Source organism: Schistocerca piceifrons, chromosome 4 (genome assembly GCF_021461385.2).
Source record: "Schistocerca piceifrons isolate TAMUIC-IGC-003096 chromosome 4, iqSchPice1.1, whole genome shotgun sequence".
In the NCBI taxonomy this organism is placed as follows: domain Eukaryota; kingdom Metazoa; phylum Arthropoda; class Insecta; order Orthoptera; family Acrididae; genus Schistocerca; species Schistocerca piceifrons.
Window position 1 is genome coordinate 127,831,096 of NC_060141.1, and position 18,804 is coordinate 127,849,899.

The following is an 18,804-nucleotide window of genomic DNA, read 5'->3' on the forward strand; positions in this document are numbered from 1 at the left end:
ATTCACCTTTTGCAACTTACAGCAGGCAGCGTTACGAACATTAACTAAGCAAAACTTTTTAAGCCTCACTTTTAAGAACTTTTAATTTTTAAAAGTAACAGCAAATTGTTTTATTGCCTGTTTGAACTACTCTACTGCTTTATATTCAATTATTTATTTTAGTCTTTGGAAATCAGTACTGATTGTAAATTTACTTTCAACAAACACCATTTACTTTAGCACTCTCTTTTGCCACATTAACTTTAACTTTCTTTTTACTATATTCAAGAGGCATTAATTAGTAAAACACTGGGATGAATAATTTTTGCAATAAGGACACTCGGTAATCACTTTAGCATGGGAAGGATCCTAAGTGGATATGTGACAGAGGATAAATCAATCTAAGTTTTCATAGATAGTCTTTTTGTTTATCTTATAATTGAAAACAAATAAATCATCCACATGAGCTGATCCTTCACTGCACATTTCTACGATTCTTCTATTCCGTTATAGTGACTGCGCAATATGGTGGCGAATGCATGTTGGTAGGTGGACTTGCAGGTAGAAATGCTGGACTCAGATATTTCTTGGTGGCGATGATAGATACCAATTCCAGAGTAGTTCCAGCTATTCATCCATCTATCCGAGGTTTTGGCACGTTGGAAAACGGCACGAAAAGCCTCTCTCGGCACCAGCAGAATACACAACTTTTACATGAGCATTTGGCGGTTAGGTAACTCGTCCCAGACTAACTCTTGGTTCCACCTTTCTATCCTCGCCAACCAGATTTTGCGCGAGCTGCACGATTCCGTTCCCGAGAGGAACCACAACACCTTTTATACACATAAAGAACTAAGAACCCTAAGTGAGGATCATCAAATGCAGAGTAACAAGACATTTCGAACAAAACATATCATTTGCACATATTGACAGTTCAACACAAAATGATTTGAACAAATTTTCAGTTATATATAATAAATTTTTGTTTCCCTTCAAGTGAGGCAAATTGTTTAACTAATAAAGACAATACATTGCATATGTTTTTACCACGACACCAAAGTTTTTACAAAGAAAAAAGTAAACAATTTTATGGTATGGAATTAATTATACAATAATTAAAGAACTTAACGATGGAATGTTGAACAAAACAGAAATCAAAATAAATCAGCAGAACATAAGAGTCATGGTGTTACAAACTATAATTAAAACACATTAATAAACAATTTTTCCAACCAAGAAATTTATTTTTAAACTTGCAACAGAACAGCCAAAAGCCTAATTAAAGAAATATTAACTTATAGCACAGCTGAAGGCAACAAACAAATTTGAAACAATGGATCAAATCCTGAAAAACAAGTCAGACAAACAATTTAAAATAAACCCCTTCCTTCGTATTTAAAAGATTTTCCTTTGATGAATACACACAGCTGAAGGCCTTATTAAAATGAGGTTCATGTAAATCCTCGGCTGAAAGCCACACATAACACATCGAACAACTAATGGCTTATGGCCTGGATTACAAACAATTTCAGATAGAACCAATTTTAAGATTTTTTTAAAAATAAAATCAGTCTTCAAAATTTTAATTGAACACCGCTGAAGGCCTTTATGTAAAATTTAAAAATAACTTAATTAATACACGGCCAAAGGCGTCGCACAATACTTCGAACTCAAATGAAAATCACAATCTAAAAGAAAGAGAACAAGTGGTGCTCAGAAGTGTTCCAAGGGTTGGCCTGAGAAGGTCGCTCAAACGTAAGGTGAGGTGAGAGAGGCAGTTGAAATTGAGTAATCAGATGGCAACCCAAACTAGGGACGGCCCAAGGACCAATCAACAATTTAACCAACGGGACAATGATGGAAAATATCAGCTGAGGACGAGGGTACGCATAGCACTACATCTTCAGAAATTGTTTAAAAACAGCCAAGGGAACAATAACCACTCTAAGCGAGTATTAACCAAACAACTTAGAAGGCTGTCGAACCACAAACCATGCCGGACATCATCAACACGACGAGGAAAGGCACACTACCAGAAAATTGCACTAACGACCAGGGCGGGTAATTGGGGCATTAACAGCCACAGGGCAGAAAACACCGCTGGTGCACTTCACTGGTAAATAACAGTCAATTTACTAATTAATCACAATAGAGAAAGATGGCTGCAATATTTCGCCAACCTCAGCACATCGTATGTTGCTGCTATCCCGAATGGCCCAGGGAGCAACAACCCGCAGATGAATGAAGAGGTTTCAGAATAGTTGAGGCTTCATAACGGGTTAACTGATTACTCCATTTCAGCGTCAGGGTTCGGTGGCAACGATCTTTTCCGCACTTGCAGCCAGCGCCTCACAATCCGTCAGTGCGTGTATGCCACCAGTGGTCCTGGCCTGGCCTAGCGCCAAAGAGAGTTACTCGCTGCTCTGTCCCAATCGACTCATTACTACTCACACCACCACAACCCGGAAATGCTAGCGGTCACACCAAAGATAGTATGATAGTACTAGTACCGATAAGCTCTGCTGCTGCCACTCAAGGAGGCAAACCAGCAACTCCATTACGACAGTAAGTAAGGAAGAAACAAGACGCCACTCGATGCGACAAAATGCCAAAGAAAAAACGGCATGAACGTGAGCCGCACACGGCTCATACACAGTCTCACAAAGAAAGTAAACCACCCACAAGACAAGGTCTGTTGACATTGTAACTTAGTACAGGCCGACGCGATCGGCTGGTAAGTATATAATTAGAGTTAAAATTCTCTGTTTTAATTAGAATGGCCATCATTTACGTGTTTCATTTGATCAGCGTGAGCATCTTGAGAAATTATGTTGCCGAGGGCCACACGATACACCTTTTGGTCTGTCATACATAATGGACGTGGTATACACAGCCTGATATTTTTAACGTGTGGACCTAAGTTACCTAATCCCTGAAAATGCTCGCGTTGGACGAGTGAGACATGTAAAATGCAGACAAAATTACATGCCACTTGTAGCGGCTCTACACTTTCAATTTTAAGATTGCGTTAGTACTGTTCGTGTTGAGTGTTGTTACCAGGCCTGCTAGGGTGTATAAGCTGAACTGCGTCAGATTCAGAGTGACCACTGCAAGTAAGATGCCACCTACTCATAGGAGACAGCATAACTGGAACATATTAGAGTTTGAAAGGGCCTCATTGTCGATCTCCATTTGGCCAGCGGTTCGAATAATTCAATATTCAGATTAGGGGGTAATCCAGATTGACAGTAAATCAATAAAGATTGCATGGAAACGTGGGCGCAGTCATACTCGTAGTTTGGGTTTTGTTCAATATTGTAGTTTGGGTTTTGTTCGATAACGTCTGACCACGGATCTCCGTATTTTGTGTCAAGCGCGTGCTAACCTTTTCATATACGCGCCTGCGATGTGACAGTAAGTAACTGGCTTCCAGAAACATTCTTTGTCATCTCACACCACTGGTCGGAGACTAGCAGCAGCTGGGCTAGGGAATAACCTTCCCGAAACACAGACGACAGCACGTGACCGGGAAGCAGTGACTGCTGATGAATGGCGTCTTGTTGTATTCGACGATGGATCGCAGGTCTTCCGTATCCTGTATGGCTGTCGTCGCTGCACGTGGTGCCGACCTGCGAAGAGACTCCAGTCTTCAAATGTTTTGGAGTGTGACAGTGGCATTACCCCTGGCGTCAAAGTGTGGGGAGCAACTGGTTACGGCTTCAGGACACAGCTGGTGGTGGTTGGGGAAACTGACAAAACAACCGTATCTCAGGGCCACACTGCAACGTCATATGTTACCTCTAATGCGACAATATCATGGAGCCGTTTTTCAACAGGACCATGTGCGCCCAGACATGGCACGTGTTTCTATGAAAATAGGCATGAAGTTGAGGTTTTCCTGTGGCTAGCAAGATCCCCAGACTTGTCCCCAGTGGAGCACATGTGCGACCAGCTAGGATCTCAGTCCCACTGCCAATATTCAGGATATGAAGGACCATTTACAACAGTTGTGTGCCTGCTTGAGTCAGGGGATGAACAACAGGTGTATGACATCCTTCCCAACCGAACTTTGGGCCCAGGCCAGAGGAGGTGCGACGTAGAACTGGTAAATGGACTCATACAGCCAGGTTCTCTGTAAATTTGACTTGATTTTTTTAATCTCTGAAATAAAAATATCATATACCTCCTCCCTTTCTGGGTGCTTCACTTATTTTGTCAGGCAGAGTACTGATGCAATTATGCTGCTTTATCTGTGTGCTGTCGCGAGACGTCACTCACACTCAGCCGTAGCAGCTTGCAAAGCGGCGCGCACAGAGTTGCGGCAGTGTGACACCACGAGGGAGCTGTCAATAAGTGTGCCGTATTACTTGTGCTAACGCCAGTCGGTATGCGAGGCCAGCTGGAGAGATAGGGCAGACCTAGGAGTACGACCGAGCGAGTATCATGAGACGGAAACCAGGAGTACCTCTGAGCAGTCAAAATGGATGGATTTGGCCAGACGCCTGGATAGCTGTGTTATTTTTGGCAGCCAATAAGAAGAGTGTGCTGTCTGAAAAATGGAAGTACAGCATACCCAATGCTGTTTACTTTGGAGCAGTCTGTTCCTGGAGGTTCCTGGAAAGCACTAACTGGTGCAGCGCCTTGAATTGTGTGGGTGTGTTGTCATACAGTACTTCCTTAATTTCTGATGAAAGTAGTTGTTAACGCTCTTCCTTATACAACTGGTATTGCGCTTGAGAGGAAGATTATATGCATCGATGGGGAGAAGAGCCAAAGGTATTAGTCGCAATGTTTATGCCATTGCTAGAGCTACGGCACCATTGGCGCAGACGGTGACTCCACCTGCGACAGCATTACGTAACTACCGACCAACCAAAAGCCGTCTTTGGGCTATATAAGGACACCACAGCAGCCGTTTTGACAGTCATTTGCTTCTGACGAAGACGATGGTAGGAATCCTCGAAGGCTCGGTTACGTTAGACGTGCTTACGTCACCTGGAAAAAGTTACAATAATACAGTTCGATGGTTCACTGACTACTGCTGCATAACAGATGGAAATGATTACAGTATTGGGTAATTTGTGATAAGGTATTATGGGACCAAACTACTGAGGTCATCGGTCTCTAATCTTACGCACTACTTAATATAACAAACTAACTTACGATAAAGACGACACACGCACCCATGCCCGAGGGAGCATTCGAACCTTAGACGGGGGAGGCGCGCGGACCGTGATAAGACGCCTAGACCGCTCGGATACCCCGCGCGGCTAAATGATTACAGTACACTTTCTCAGAATTATAGAAGTAACGTATTACAAAACTACTTAACAGCTACACATTGACATAAAGTCACTCTTGCACATACTGTGAATCTATTGACATACCAATAACACTGTCTCGTCTTCCCTATAAGCACAGTACCAGTCGTATAAGGGAGAGATTCAACAACAACTTGCACTAGAAACGAAGGAAGCACTGTATGACAACAAACAATTTTTTTAAATTTTTTATTGTAGCATAAGTACCATGTGAAGGAGCAAGGGCTGAAATAATCAATTTATCATATGATCTGTCGTCCAAAGAAGTTCATAGACAAAGCCTGCCTAAGGTATTGTACAAAAATATGGGAAAATTGACAAACCGTAGGTGCTAGCCATGTAATAAGATCGGAATACCTTTGAGAACAACCAAAGCTGACAGATGGTTCAAATGGCTCTAAGCATTATGGGACTTAATATCTGAGGTCATCAGTCCCCTAGACTTAGAACTACTTCAACCTAACTAACCTAAGGACATCACACACATCCATCTCAGAGGCAGGATTCGAACTTGCGACCGTAGCACCAAAGCGTTTCCGGACTGAAGGGCGTAGAAACGCTCGGTCACAGCGGCCGGTCAAAGATGACACTGTCTATGTTTTAGAGGTACTAGATTGTTGGTCCTTAATCTTCGTCTAAATTTGGTGTTTATCGATTGTGCATAATCTATGATTTGTACAATTTGTTATGCGACTTTGTTTGTTCAAAAATGATTCAAATGGCTCTGAGCACTATGCGACTTAACTTCTGAGGTCATCAGTCGCCTAGAAATTAGAACTAATTAAACCTAACTAACCTAAGGACATCACACACGTCCATTCCCGAGGCAGGATTCGAACCTGCGACCGTAGCGGTCGCTCGGTTCCAGACTGTAGCGCCTAGAACCGCACGGCCACTCCGGCCGGCTTTTTTTGTTCCTGTGTTACCATAATATAAATGTTTGCCCCATTCATCATGCACTGTACGTTACAACGTCACCATTACTGATACTTGTGCAAATGTAGAGACTCTTTTAGCTTTTGCTGTTGTTTAGGTTACGAACAACGTCCTTCTTGGTACATTTTTTACATCTTATTTGTGTTGCTGAGGTTTATCATATGCACAACCATTGTCTTACGTCTTCTCTGTATTTTACATTATATCGCCCTCAAGCGTTCAACTCTACTGCTTCATACTAGTAGCGTCAGCTATTGGTTACTGTCTTTGGTGTTATGTCGTGTACTCAGTTACGTTTTGGAATGCCTCATGTTCATGATCCCATACTGCTGTATAAAGTTCTTCTCCCTGATTGGTATATATTTTTCATGCGCTCTTTATTGTATTTTCCAGTTCGTCTTACAGCCACCGTCACTGTGCTACTCTCGCTTTTTGTAAACTGTTTCAGATATTCTAAAGATGAGTGTTCTCGAAACGAGTAAATGAAGCGGTTGTCTTACATCTAGTGGCTATTAAATATTTCTCCAGCCTCCATAACAGCACTGTTCGACATATTAAAGTATCAGCTAGTTGTATTGAATGATTTCAGTAAGACAGGACGACTTGAAGACATGAGAGAATGGCAGAAAGGTACTATCGCGCTCCGGCGTTGAAGTTGCCCTCTTTGTTGGTCCCTATTGGCATCCATGGATCGTATTCCATATGTATTGCATTATTCATCATTTCTGAGAAGCTAGTATCTGCTCCCTCTCATGTTAAATTTTAAAAAATTCCAGTGAAATTTTCAGATATAAAAATAATTACACAACCAAAATTTTCATTAGCATTTTGCCTAACATTTATCTTCTCACATGCTGGTGCGACACCCTTCTTATGTGTCGGATTTTAATCATTGTGGCCCACCACAAAGGCTGAGTTCTTTAGTTTCTAACAGGAGAAGTTCTTACTAGCAGTAAATCATCGTGTCGGCCAGTATTTCGATATTTCCAACGTTGTAGCCCAAACAGTTGAAACAAAGTTTATTTTAATGAATATGTGCTATCAATCTGAGGTTAATAAAAAGAAGCAAGTCAGTTTACAGGAAAAGGAAGAGCCAGCTCAATACTCAGTACTGCAACGGACAATCGATCAGCCCCATGTGACAGTAGGCGACGATCTAACAGAACTTAATTCCGACGGAAACCTACCTTCAGAGACTGCGTCCATGAAGGTCACCTGCACGATATCTACCTGTTAAACATATGTGAAATGTCCTATGATGCAGTTATGGTTAGGCTGCGCTCCCACCTCATTGAACCTGCGTGACTACAATAACACTTACAGACATGGGTCAGTACAACATCAGAGGCCGAACATCTCCTAAAAGCAATTGTATTATCGAGATCCTTTGATCTCCAATTAAGTTAGTGTTCACAATTTACAACATTTATGACATGTTGACAACAGTACTCATCGGAATTCAGGGAACTGGTGAGACTGAAGCTAGTTCTACTTGACAAAATACTTCCGCCCGACCGAATTTAGCTATTTGCGTATAACATTGCCATCAATTTGCGCCCTAGTATGTGGGACTTACACGAAAACTGCCAACATAGTTTCGGAATCTGTCGGCAGTAAGCCACACGATTTGTTCAGGACACAACCTATGTTAATAACCACAATTCTCGGCCGCACGTCCATAATAGAAAATCTAGAGCAACACTGAGGCAGTAAACAACTGAATAATTAGCCTCATCCTATTTATGGACATTTGGTTGAGCTATGATGTGTGATGCGCCATAAGCTCTGTTCAGTTAAACTATCTCCGTCTAAGTTTGTGGATATTGTCACTAGCAAAAAATACATTCGAACACCAGTTAAAAGTACCGCCTATGTAACGGTACGTATTCAGTCTTATTAAAATGAAACAAATGAATACAAAGCTTAGGATTTAACCAAGGTGGACTGCAGCCTGACATAGGTCCAACCTCAGTCAACCTTCGATGAATATCCTCCACAGAATGGCCGATCAGTCCTGTTTATACCTTCTGAGTCTATTGTGACATCAGACAAGTCACTGAATCAATTTTCTATTAAAACTGTAGTGTTTTTACATCGGTTCTTTCCACAGAAGCTCTTTAGAAACACTCTCTGAAATAAATGTCACTTCATTCTTATTCTCATACAACGTGTTTTTCAGAGGGACTATTTTTCTTTCATCGGTCGTCCCTTCCTTGAACATCTCCATCTGATCGTATCCGAGGCGTGTCTGCACTCGGAAATTGCGTCTTACTTTTCGTTTTCGCCTTTCCGAATCCTTACGCCAGCCTTCCGAAACTTTCTGTAACCCCGATCTGAAGGCCGCCACGATGACGTGGCGTCCTTGGAAGCGCTGCCGCCCACTGACGCGAAATTGGTAGCTTTCTACCTTCTCGCCGTCCTATGAATTCTAATTGCAGTGCTTAATTGAAATTGAAATATGCCCTCAGCTACCACACGAATCACGATACTGTTTTGACTAAACTTACTCTGTCCAAATCGACGTATGATCTCACATAATTATTTGTCTCCTCCATTATTCTAATTTATTAGCTTATTTAGTAGAATTGCGATGAGCGTGCACAATGGAATGACTTACCACTGCCACGTGTAACAGTAACAGTAGTAATTGCGTATGTAATAGTTCAAACCTCAGTCTTCAGCGCTTCAAATGTGTTACTAATAAATTTGTAGTAGTTATATAAAATATCTTTGGAAACTTTTCCTACCTTGTGAAATGAATTAATGTTATCTCCTAGTGCTGAGTTTCAAATTCAAACGGAATTTGTTGTAATAAAAGCGAACACTGAAAACGAACCTGTCATTAAAAGTCCATTCACCTCAGTCAGCCTACAAATTAACAGTTTTACAATGTTTGTTTCCAAAAACTAAAGAAGCAATCAACATAAATGTTTTTTTCAAATTAAACTTCCTGGCAGATTAAAACTGTGTGCCCAACCGAGACTCGAACTCGGAACCTCTGCCTTTCGCGGGCAAGTGCTCTACCATCTGGGCTACCGAAGCACGACTCACGCCCGGTACTCACAGCTTTACTTCTTCCAGTATCTCGTCTCCTACCTTCCAAACTTTACAGAAGCTCTCCTGCGAAATATTACTTATTGGCTCTTGGATACCATTTTTCTAATTTCGTTTTTAAGAAATTCAATCTTCATTAAACACGCCAAATGAAGAGTTGTTTCTCTATCCAAAATGAGGTGTGTCCATGACAGAAGTCCTGCAGTTTGCAAATCTTACATTAAAACAAAAAAGCAGTTTCCTTAATCTATAGGATATTGCATATGGAGTACTAGTACAGCGTTATGAAATTTGAGAAAATAATAAAATGGGCAACATTTGAAACAAAGGTGCACCTTTCTTATGTGTTATAGTCGCTTTTTTGTAATAACTAATGAATGTATTAAAATTAAAAAAAAATAGCCATTACTCCTTGCGGACACGCCCGAGGATTAAATCAGCCAATTTTCAGAAAGATGTTGTTAGTGGGCCTGCAGACCATTCCGTCATCTTCCTGAAAATTGACTGAATTACTTGTCCAGCATGTACGCAAAGAGTAATAAGATATTTCTTATTGTATTTTATTCCTTAACTACTGGAAAACATGAGACCAAAGACACATGACAAAACTACAACCTTCCGCTGCTTTATCATCTTTTCCAGTTTCAGAAAATTGTTATTACTCCATTTGCAGTATCCTGCAGATTAAGAAAACTGGTTGTTCTTTTATTTCAGATATGGTTTTCAGACTGCAGGACTTCTATCATGGACACACGTCATTTTGAAGGGAGCAACGTTAACTCACCGGATGGGGGGCTTCATGATGAGTAAATTTCTTACAAATGTCAAGAAAAAATTGTGTAAATAATATGCAGAAAGGTTTACGTTGATGGCTTGGATATTTTTCCAAAACAAAAATCTTAACCTCACTTATTTTATAAGCTCACTGAGGAGAATTGACCTCTAAGGCGCTTTCGTGAATGGTTATTAGTTGGCCACTTCCATATGTTATTGCCGCTTTTATACTGATACGTAGTACGATACGTATGGTATTTGTCATATTAGATTTGTGTAGGCGCACCGAAACTAAACCATATTTTATCATATCATAGGTGTTTCACCTTTGTTAAGGGCATCACTGGCCTCAATGGTTGTTTTGTTGCTGTTGCTCTGCATAAGTGCTTGATTTTCTAGTTTTCTTTTTTTTATGTTGCTGTCACCTTTGAATAACTGGCAAAAACATTAGGAACAACACGTAAAGGAAACGTGTCTTTATGTTCTCATTGTTGGGTGAGTGATAATTCGAAAGACTGGCAGCAGAAAGCAGAAGATCAGCTTAAAAACACCACGATTGCATGAAGGTGACAGAGTTTCTCCACCCCACCATCGCAGCCCCCAGTCTGATTTTTTCCACATCTCTGCCGAAATGCATAGCGAAAAATGCTTCATTTTCACGCCCTACTTAATCAGCCAGGGAATTCTCGAAAAGTGTACTAGGAACCTTCCCTAACTGATCGCTCCCGTACATATGGTGGAGCAGTATTTATGTTTGCAACAACCGCTTCATTTGACCCCACTGTTTCCAAAAGCTATTTGATTCCTAGCAAATATTTCTCAATGTTCCCTCTTTCCATTCCTCTATGATATTCCTGTTACTTCCCAACTTATCCAGAGCGGATCTCTTCTTTCTGCCACTCGATAAATTGTTATTAATAGTCGGTCGGTCACTGTGCCCCACCCCTTAGTGCGACAGGTCCAGAAAAGCTGTCACGTGCTCACTCTTGATGGAGCCACTGTGATTTTTATGTGGTCACATCGGTCTGCCAGGAAACGGGACTGCTGACGCTGCTGCCAAGGCTGTAGTCCTCGGACCTCAGCCCGCTAGTTCTTACATTCCCTCCGATGATCTCTGTGGTACCATCTGAAAGCAGCTGGTGTCACTTTGGCATGACCACTGGTCCTTCCTTCATGGGAAGATGCTCCGGATTATTATGCATCTGCCAGTATCCTGGACGACCTTTTCCCGGCCCTCTCGCAGCGAGATCATTTTAGCGTGGTTGCGTATCGGGCACTGCATTTTTAACCATCGCCATTTTTAAGTGGTGCTTCCCCACCACTGTGCACATAGCGCCCAACTTTCAACTGTCTGCCATTTCCTGACGGAATACACTTTTTTTAACAGCTTACGTTCCCTTTTATGTTTGCCGTCTGAGTTATCGGCCGTTTTAGCGAACGACGCGCAGGTTGTCAACCGCGTTTTACTTTTTCTCCGTCGTAGCAATATGGCGAAGGCCATTTCATTTTTCGTTCTGGACTTCCATTTCTCTACTGCGTATTTTACAGACCTTTCTCAACGTCCATGTGTATAGTTATCTCCCATCAATTGGGGTTGACGTGCAGTCATTTTTAACTCCTCTTCGTATTTAGCTCCTCTCTTGTCCTCATGTTTTACAGTTTTGACATGGGCGCATATGATCCTAGTTGTTTTTGCACCCTAAAACAAAAACACAAAAGAAAAAAAAATTACTGGTGTAGGGTTAGCGTTTTCATTGCTAATTGAAACATCCTCGATTCCGGGCTCGATCCATCCACTGCTTAAATTTTCATTAAAACCAATGATGGCGGCAGACTTCCTTTTTGAAGAGTCACAGTCACTCTGCTAAAAGTCTTGTCAAACAGTCCGGAGGAGCAAACAGAGGTACATGCCACCTCCTTGCCCTCTGAATAGGAAACTGTCCCTCAAAGCAGAAGAATCAGCAATGATCAATAGCATGACGATGCAGAAGGCAATGGGAACCACTGCACTCAAAACACACAATACGTTCGTATGCAATACTCAAGCCGGATTTCACTATCAAATTTCTTTGTCAAATATCTTTGTCAAAAATCTTTGTCAAATATATTTGATGGTGTAATAGGGAAATTTGTGAAACGTCGTCCAATATTTGATCAAATCTAGGGCCTCGCTGTAGACTTGATCGAAGAAGTCGCTTGTCTTCTGTTCACTGCAATGTGACAAGTTACCACGTGGAGCGCTAGCATCGCTGCAGCGTTCTGTCGTCTGTAGTGTTTTTATAAACATTGCCGGTAAATACAATGGGGTATGCCGACAACTACAAAATTAATGGAGATGTATGAAGTTGATGAGGCGCTTCACAACGTGAGGCACCCTGAGTACAGAAATAGATTAAGAAGATTGGAGACCTGACCTTACCTGACCTAACCTAACCTAACCTAACCTAACCCTCTGCTGTGGCAAGGAATCGGAGTGTTACAGTGAGCCTGTCTTCTGGAGATGCAGCAGTTCTTAAGTGAATATTGTGTTTTGTGATATGAGGATACACTTCACTGAGTACATACAGAAATGTATACTCATCCATTCTTAAGTAATTGATGTACGACTTGACCTCCTCCACTATAAGCTCACGTAACGAGTTTTGTTGAATGCCTTTATCGTGTCGTCGCAAAACTCACGGCTTCACCCAGGTATGTTTCCTTTTTTTCTCACGCTTCTCTTCCGCATTTGGCAGGCCGGAGTGGCCGTGCGGTTCTAGGCGCTGCAGTCTGTAACCGAGCGACTGCTACGATCGCACGTTCGAATCCTGCCTCGGGCACGGATGTGTGTGATGTCCTTAGGTTAGTTAGGTTTAATTAGTTCTGAGTTCTAGGCGACTGATGACCTCAGAAGTTAAGTCGGATAGTGCTCAGAGCCATGTGAACCATTTTTCTTCCGCATGTGCTCACAGTGCAATTGTGGTACATGCAACTGCTGCGCTTAATAACAAGTTTTTGTTGTCAGCCATCTTGAACTTTGACGAAAAAGATGATGAAAGTGTAATACCCCTTCTAGCGCTACGTCAAAGATCTTTGTCATATTTGACAGAATATTTGATCACATCTTTGATCAAATCTTTGACAAAGAAATTTGATAGTGTAATACCAGCCTTAAGACTGAAAACAATTTCGCATGACGTGTCACTGCCAGATAACATAGCTAGCTCAAATTTGACCGCACATGGAAAGAACAGTTACAGTATAGTACAGAAGGTAACTGAAAGAAATGCATTCTGAGACGAACACGAAATGACGCTTTTATTAAAAGACAGTAAGTACACTGAAGTCACTGTAGGTTTTACAAGAGGGAGAACATGCTTCTTAATAGGGTGTGTCATGTCCACAATGTTCCTGAGTGCATTATGTGTTACCACATCTCGCCATACGAGGTTACGACCACCTTTGTCAAACATAACCGTTTTGGTGATCCAAGTGTTACGGTTGCGGGAGGCATAAAGTTGCGTCGCCGTACTGACCTCCAGATATTCGGACAAGGTACGTTCACCGGTCTACGGTATTGCCACACTGTACTCCTTAATGCGCATCATTTCAGGGGTGAATTCGGCCCTCACTTTAGTTTTACGGACGACAATGTGGGACAGCATTGAACAGCGCAGATGAAGAATATCTCGGAATGAGAAGATGTTCAGCGAATGAACTGGCCTGCCTGTTCCCCTGGATCTAGCACGTGTGAGATGAGTTTAGCAGAGGTATTGCAGGAGTTCCACATGCAGCAACGAGCATTCCTGGTAGAGAAATGGAACGCTCTACCACAAGAACTCCTTACCAACCTAATAGCCATCATGGGAGGATACATTGCTGTCGATAGTGATCACACACACTATTAAGAATCATGTGCTGCCTTTTGTAATGTCCAGGAGACATTCATGAATCGCGGTGGTTTCAGTGTAATTATTGCCTTTGATTGAAACTGTCATTTCTCTCGGTCTCACTGCTTTATTTTTCATTTACCTTCTGTGTTATACTGAAGCAGTTCTTTCCTCGTACGTACGGGGTGTTCCAAAGGTCTCTCAGTCGTGCCGTATGATTGTCAGCCGCGCGTGCCGTATGCTTGTTCGCCTGCCTGGGTTACTTCCCTTCCACTGTTTCGTTTCTCAGCCAGCGTCAGTAGTATCGTTGGTGTGTGTCCTTACGTGTTGACGTGAACGTTTGAGTTTAGTTCCTTTGTTCGTTTGTTTCGTTTTCGCCAGAACGAGTGTTTTAGTCGAACAACTGTTCACAGCTGGCGGTAAATACACAGTTTCAGTTCGTCAGACATTTAATTCAGTTTTCCCTGAGACAACACTCCCACATGGCGATACTGTGCGAGATCTGATTATCAAATTTCGAAGTACGGGTGGTCGTCCTAGCGTTTTGTCTGAGGATAAACTACTCGATATTTCCGATAAAACGTCGCTGAGTCCGAACAAGTCAGTACGAAAACTCGTCGAGGAAATCGAAGTTAGTGCCGGAAGGCCCACACAGCTGTAAGGAAAAAAAAATTGAACTTTTCACATACAAAGTGACAGTCGTGCAAGAACTGAAAAATACTGATCATGGCAAGAGACTTCATTATTGTCAATGGATCAAAAATTTCGTTCAAGAAAATGGAAGGAGTATTATTAATGAAACGTTTTTCACTGATGAGGCGTGGTTTCATTTATCCGGGTACGTGAACTCGCAAAATTTTCGTATGTGAAGTACTGCAAATCAATTGTGCATTCATGAGGAACCACTTCATCTGTGAAAATAGGAGTTTGGATTGCAATTTCTAGACGTAGTATTGTGGGCCCATTTTTTTTTCAACGAAACAATAAACGCACAACAATACTGGAGTGATATTCTGTACCCATTCATAGGAGAACTTGTGTTAAGTGAAATACTGAACGGTTATTTTCAGCAAGATGGTGCAACCGCACATACAGATCCCGTTTTAATGTCACTGCTTGCAGATGTTTTTGTTGATCACATAATTTCACAGGGACTTTGGTCTCCACGATCGCCTGACCTAACACCACCTGACTTTTTCTTCTGGGGTGCAGCGAAAGCAACTGTCTGTAAAAACCGTCCAGAATCCATCGATGAATTGAAAACTGCAATATCCACTTTCACTGCTTCTGCTGCAGAAGAAATGTTACGGCTTATGTCTGGAAACATGATTAAACGAATTGAATTGTGTATTCAACAACAGGGGGGACACTTTCAACATTAAATATGAAAATTTGTGAATAAAAATGAATATTCCATAAATTAATAATTTGTATTTCACTGAGTTTCATTTCAGCATATTCACTGCGGAATACGGCACGCGCGGCTAACAATGCCACTGCGGAGATACCTTTTGAACGACCCGTATAATCTAAGTTTCATCGAGCTATGCCACTTGGCCGTGACACATCAGTTACTTTCATCTTAAAGTTTTGCGCACAGGTATATTATAAAGAGCACTATTTTTCTTTTGATGTTGTTGTGGTTCACAGTCGGAAAATGGTTCAAATGGCTCTGAGCACTATGGGACTCAACTGCTGAGGTCATTAGTCCCCTAGAACTTAGAACTAGTTAAACCTAACTAACCTAAGGACATCACAAACATCCATGCCCGAGGCAGGATTCGAACCTGCGACCGTAGCGGTCTTGCGGTTCCAGACTGCAGCGCCTTTAACGGCACGGCCACTTCGGCCGGCCACGTTCACAGTCGGAAGTCTGGTTTCAGGGAGCTAAGTCGATCCCATGCAAGCCACTCCATGATTGAAATTTTCATTTTGCTGCGGAGTGTGCGCCGATATGAAAATTCCTGGCACATTAAAATTGTGTGCCGCACCGACACTCGAACTCGGGATGTTTGCCTTTCGGGGGTAAGTGCTCTACCAACTGAGCTAGCCGGGCGTGATAACGACGCGGTCTGGGCGCCTCGTCACGGTCTGTGCGGCTTCCCCCGTCGGAGGTTCGAGTCCTCCCTCGGGCATGGGTGTGTGTGTTGTCCACAGCGTAAGTTAGTTTAAGTTAGATTAAGTAGTGGGTAAGCCTAGAGATCGATGACCTTAGAAGTTTGGACCCATGAGACGTTACCACAAATTTCCAAATTTCTAACTGAGCTACCCAAGAACGACTCACGACCCGTCCTCACAACTTCACTTCCGCCAGTTCCTCGTCTCCTGCTTTCCAAACCTCACAGAAGCTCTCGTGCAAGCGTTGCAGAATGAGCATTCCTGGAAGAAAGGATGTTGCGGGCACATCGCTTAGCCAATATCTGGAGAATGTTTCCAGAGTGAAATTTTCACTCGCTTGTGTAGCGCACTTGCCCGCGAAAGGCAAAGGTCCCGAGTTCGAGTCTCGGTGCGGCACACAGTTTTTATCTGCCAGGAAGTTTTAAGCCACTTAATGCATGCATAACTACTCCGTCCTGCATCTGTTTGATCCTGCATTCCATAGCCAAAGCCTTCGTCTATATCTACATCGACACAGATGATCCACAAGCCACCGAAAGGTGCGTGATGGGGGGTAACCTGTACCAATACTCGTCATTTCCTTTCCTGTTCCACTCCTGTTTGTTGGAGGCGACAGAATCGTTCTGCAGTCAGCTTCAAATCCCGGTTCTCTAAATTTTCTTAATAGCGTTCCTCGAAAAGAACTTCGCCTTCTCCCACGGATACCATCTGAATTCCTGAAGCATCTCTAACGCTTACGTGTCGTTCCAAACTACCGATAACGAATCTAGCTGCGCCTCTGAATTTCTTCGATATCTGCCTTCAATCCAACCTGGTACGGATCCCAAACACTCAAGGAGCAGAACAGGTCGCCATCACCTGGCGACTTGGTTGGTCACTGTAACAAATATCTACTAATACCAGTTCTGCTGGCCCCAGTTTTGATTACAAGCGAGATAGATTATTCCTACAAGTCTGCTAGGGGCCTGAAGATGATGTAGTAAAACGCTGAAACTGATGCCCAATAAAATAAGGTTGAAAACTGACGACTGAAAGGTGTTTGATTTGACATCCTCAATGATAAGATTGGCTAATGGCATTTATAATCTCAGTGAAAGTGAGGACGAGTTGCAGGGTCTTTTGAATGGACTGAACAGTTTAATCGTAGAATGTGGATTGCAAGTAAAGGGAAGAGACACGAAAATGATGACCAGTGGTAAAAATGGGAGTATTGCTAATCAAACTTGGGGACTACGAAGTATAAAGAGGGAAGGGATTCTGCTACCATAACGAACGAAGCAAGTAGTATATAAGAAACAGAGTACTGCAGGATAATAAAACATTCCTTTCCCGAAGAGTACAAGATGTTTATTTGAAGAAGAAATGTTGAGAATGTTCGTTTGTTCAAATGGTTGGCTCTGAGCACTATGGGACTTAACATCTATGGTCATCAGTCCCCTAGAACTACTTAAACCTAACTAACCTAAGGACAGCACACAACACCCAGCCATCACGAGGCAGAGAAAATCCCTGACCCCGCCGGGAATCGAACCCGGGATGTTCGTTTGTAGCGTAGGGTTGTACAGAAGTGAATGAGCCTATGTATGGAGGATAAAACGGAAACAGAAAAGAATCTTATAGTGGGAGAAGAGGTTGATAATTAAGTGGGACAATAAAATGAGAAATCAGGAGGTTCTTCGAGTAATCGACGAGAAAAGACACTGCCAAGAAGAAGAGATCGTATGATAGGACATGTGTTTGGACACCAGTGGGTAAACTTCTGTAGTACCTGAAGAAAACTTAGGGGGGGGGGGGGGGGGGAGTATGTAGAAAATAGCCATAACATAATTAATCATAATTAATGACACAGTTTGAAAGTGACACTCTAGGAAATAAAGAGGCTGACACACGAAAGGATGCCGTGGCGGTATACGTAAACCGAATCAAAGAGTGATGACACCGCATACATAACATTGAACAACACAGGCATCATTTATATCGGTTGTCTCTCCTGTGAGTCATCAGTGGCATTTTATCTGGTATTTCGGAAATATTTGCAAGGTGTATCTGGAGTCACCCCAGACAAATCCTGCTCACCACGTCTCGCGTACGTCTACGGAAAACGTCGGTTTTTTTCCCATTGTAAGACGGGTATATTTCTATTGTCTATTGTCAAACCACAATTTATGAAAGATGTTTATATTTTATTAATAGGATGAAGTAGGAGTAATTAATATCTGTCGTGTTGGAAATGATTGTGGTAGCAGGGAATGTCTGCACCAAAGTATTGTTGGCAGGAGAGACCGCATACTGATATAATTTTAAAAAGGGCGGGAGAGACCGCGTATGGATACATTTTAAGAAAAGAGCGGGAAAGACCGCGCATTGATACATTTTGTAATGGTAGCAGGGACTTTCTGCACCAGAAAGCATTGTTGGTGGGAGAGACCGCACTTTAGCGTTCTTAGGAAGTCAGTAGTAAGCGAGAAGTGAAGCCAGTCGGTAGCAGGTCTGAAGCGAGAGGTTGAGAGGAGCGGTGTGCCTGCCAGCCACCAGCTATGATTTACAAGAGATTATAAACGGATGTACAGAGACAGCAGCTAACTATTATCATAAGAGGAACTAATATCATTGAATTATTTTTTTGAGAAACTCAAGACTAAGGTATGTTTGCGCATACTAGTTGTAAGATTACTGTAAAAAGTAAGTCCCATTTGAACGTTTGCAAAATCATTTCATTCAGAATATAATTAATTTTTGCCAGCAATATTGCA